The 4,164-nt window shown below is 39.4% G+C and overlaps 1 pseudogene; it reads right to left on the reverse strand.

The window, feature by feature from the left end:
- Positions 1 to 1,469: 1,469 nt before the first annotated feature.
- LOC116217198 overlaps positions 1,470 to 4,164 on the reverse strand; it is a 34,559-nt pseudogene continuing 31,864 nt past the window's right edge.

Genomic DNA, 4,164 nt, shown 5'->3' on the forward strand with positions numbered 1-4,164 from the left:
TATTATCTTCCCCTGAGAAGGGACAGACGAGGAACTTCTGACAAAACAAGCTTTTGGGAGCAGAGATCTGTAATAGACGAAGGGTGAGATTCCCCATCAAACTGGGGATGTTTGCAGGGCAGACTGTCATCTTTGAGCTAGCTGTCTGGGCTCTCTTTACAAAGAGACAGAAATAGGGCTTTCAGGGGTCACCTCATCTCACACAAAGATAGGACAACTGACTAGGATTTCAGAAGAGTTTATTTCACTCCGCTGAATATGATAGGAGACTCAAAAATTAGATCAAATGCAGGTATCTATGCTGTAGACTTCTCAGATTAGGTGAGATGTGTGCCAGTATATTCTCTAAATCATTCCCATATATTTCTCATTTTCTTTTGCAACTTGAAATACAAAAATACTAGGTGTAATATTAAATTACACTTGATTCCTTCGGTACTGATGGTAAAACACCAAGACTCATTACTGTGTTGCAGCTGAGCACACCTGTGCTTATCAGGAACCTACAGACTGCTGTGATAGGATGTTTCAGAACACAGATAAACAAGGGTGGCTTTAACTTCTAAAACTACCCCCATGTGACTTGTCTCATGTCAGTGATACACATTATTAGTACTTATTAATAATCACCACAGTCAGAGGAGTTATTTTATCAATCATACCATAAAATGTCTTTGAACATCCATAATTATGGAGAGGGTGTCATGTAGTTGGGGCCTTGATAATCTCAGTCCTTGAGACAGAGGTGTCTGGAGGGCTAATTTTGAGAAATCTTCAAGAGGGAAAATGGGAATCAAAGGCAGAAAATTCCTTGTTCCATGTCTACTTTCATAAGACAGTCTCTAGACAGTCCTTAGCCATGGATTTCTGCACTGCAGAATGCTGTGGGGTGTAACTTTAGGCTGCTACATAGCTTAGTCATTTCTTTTTAAAATGTTCCCATGTTTGTTGTTCTTTAAATTCCCCTGAAAAAATACAGCTTTTTCCCTGTCACCCTCTTAGAGCATAAACAGCTCTTCAATAAGTGCCCTTTTTGTGACCAATATCTCTCCACAAGTGAGCAGTCAACCCATTACTTGACTTAGGTGTGAGGGCTTTGTTTCAATATGCACCCATATTTTCAAGGCCTTCACAGCTTTCTTGTGTTTAAATTGTCCATGACAAAAGATGATGGATCAGGCTTGAGTTTACACAAGGTGTTCTTATAAAAAGCTGCCAACAAGCTTTACAGGTGGGACTGCAATCTGGCAGGTAGCACAAAGCCTCTTCTTAGCAATGGGGAAGCTTCTTTTCCTAGGACATTGGGTACAAAAATGGTTATACTTCTATTCAGCTATTTTTACCAATTATGAGATATAGTAATGCTTCTGATTGAACTTAAGACAATTTAGTATTAATTATATTAATATAGTTATGTTAACTATACCTTACTTATTGAGCTACTGCCACAAGTGCAGTTGGCCTTGGAGTCATTTATGCCACTTCTCAGGAGCTTCATCTTCTCTAGAGACAGCAGTTTCATCTGCCCTGTCCAAAGATGTAAGCACCTATTACACAAAAGCAGAAACAGTAGTCTAACCCAAAACTTACAGGACCTGATCTTTCATACTGTTCTGCTTATTGTATTTTTCAGTGAGTTTGCTTCTTCATAACCATAGAAACTCATTCTGTGGTAAAAGGAAGCATTGTGGGGAAAAAAATAAACTCTGAGAACAACTAACTGTGAATATTGTAGGTTTCAGCAGCATAGCTGCACGCCTACAATTTACAGAAAAATTGTTCGTAACAAGTTGCAACAATGGGGATTATGCAGGCAAGCTAAGTAGTTCATACATCTGAGTGGATTTTCTTTTAGGACAAGCATTCAGAAATGGCTGAGATTTCTTACCTGGTGCTGGTTAGAGAAAAGAGCTCAAAGCACAGTGTTGAGTCTCCAAACAACTGTCCAGCTGCATTAGGTCCCATATTATGCAGTCCCCTACTGAAAGCATTCATAGTGATACAAATCAACCACAGCAACACAAAATCCCATATGAAGAGGGGAAAAATCAATAGGGCTTTGATTATCCAAAAGAAAATGGGTACCTCCAGATGAAAATCCACTTCTTCAAAGGGTGTTCAGATGAACTGCTCAGAAATACTGTTCTTTTTCATTGATTGTAGACACAACCTGGCCAAGTGATATTGAATATGCAACAATAAAATAGCTCTGAGTAACTATTTTGCTTTTGGATGGTCACAATTCCAACCAAGAAATCCCAGCTTCCAGAAAGTGAAGCTTCTCTAAGTATTTTTAACTGTGGTAACTACTGGCTTGTTTTTAATTGCTCACCATACATGAGATATCTTGTCTCAGAGATGCTACTAGAGTTTCAAACAACAATCTGTTTGAGATCTACACAGAAACATTTATTTATTTATTTTTAATCTTCTTTGAGATAATCAAACAGTACCACAGATACTCTGATAATCATAGAACGGATTGGGTTGGAAGGGACACTTAAGATCCACTTGTTCCAACCCCACTGCTATAGGCAGGGACACCTCCCACTAGACCAGGTTGCTCACAGCCCCATCCAGCCTGGCCTTGAGTGTCTCCAAGGAAAGAGTATTCACAGCCTGTGTGCTTTTTGATTTAGTGGGTCTTCTCTACAATATTTCCACCAGACTTAAGAAGAATAGGCCAAGCTAAATTACTAGATTTTTTTTTTCTTTGAACCTGAGGTTCTTTAAGCCTCAGTAACAGATCTTTCTTTTTTTTATAGCTTTTTTTTGCATAGACAAAACATACATTTCAGATGGAAAAATACTTCTCTCTTGTTTCAGTCTAGAGCTGCCACTTGCCCAAAGAACAAGAGCAAAGCTGGAGATACACCTTTAGCTCATTCATTTCCTCAGAGCACCAAAGCACAGCCTGTTTAGGACTGGAACTGTGAAGTGAGGCCTGCAAGTAGCTGGTGCTCCAGGGATTGATTCAGCTAGAACCTGAAATCATACCTTACTCTGATGTTGCCAGTCTAGAATGGTGTCCGGAGAGTTTAATGTTATAGAATAGTTCTTACTTTCTTCCTTCTCTTTCTTCCCCCAGCCCCCAAGTATGAACAGCAAACCTAACTACTTATAAATAGTGTTTTCAGAGTTTAAGCACTTGCAAGCACTTCTTTCTTATAGAAGATGAAGAAATCAATGTGATCCATTTATTTACTGGAAAAAGGGAGGGGAAGAGAATGAAAATATTTAAGCATCTTACTAATATTTAATGCTACAGCAACCCCAATATTCAAAATCAAATTAGGAGTTTATCCTTGTAGCACAGTAAAAGAGAATAGAGGCTTACATGCATACAGATTTACTCCACGGGTCCGCAGCTAACAGTTGTTATTACTGGGCAAAAGTCTTTTTAAAAGCACAAAAGCAAATAGAAAAGAAAAATGAAGCACTATCCCAGACCAAACAAGCAAGTTCTCTAACACAACATAGATCTCCCCAACTACTTTCTCCAGCTGTAAATGTGTGCTTGCATTGACACTCGTTAAGCTGATCGTGTTGACAAGAGAAGGCTTTGATCAGGCAGTGAGATTAGATGGTGATGTTGCAGCACTGATTGCCCATTAGGCTTCGTGCTGCCCATCATTGGGTAATGTCAATTAAATGTTTAAATGGCTGTTATCTCCTACGGTTATCAACTGACAGTGTGGTCCTCGGTAGTTTTAGATTCAAGCTCCAAAGAGGTGAAAGGTGGGAAAGCAAAGCCGATTAACCCACTTGGTATCCCGCTGCTAATCCAACAGACCTACCGGGTACTCAGTGTGCCCTGAGGTCAGGGACATTTTGGCTTCAGAGGTAAAAGCTTTGTCCCAGAGCCTGGGGATGGGGGTTGCAGGGCTGAAAGTGAAAGCTGGGATGTAGGGTTGTAAAGAAAAGGCATCAGAATTGCAAATAACAGGAAGTTCCCATTAGAGAAGTGAAAGCGTGGTCAGCAAATCTTTGCTGTTCTCGTGGATTTTGATGCATACCGATGTTTGAACTGCAGAATCATAAGTTCCACTAGTAGAATAATAATTAAGTATTTTTGTGGAGCTGTTAGTTTCTCAAGATGTATAACCCAAGATTTCTATCTTCTTGTGGCCCAATTACTTTCACGTTTTTTAAAAGTTTTTTTTT

Source organism: Meleagris gallopavo, chromosome 15 (genome assembly GCF_000146605.3).
Source record: "Meleagris gallopavo isolate NT-WF06-2002-E0010 breed Aviagen turkey brand Nicholas breeding stock chromosome 15, Turkey_5.1, whole genome shotgun sequence".
NCBI lineage: Eukaryota > Metazoa > Chordata > Aves > Galliformes > Phasianidae > Meleagris > Meleagris gallopavo.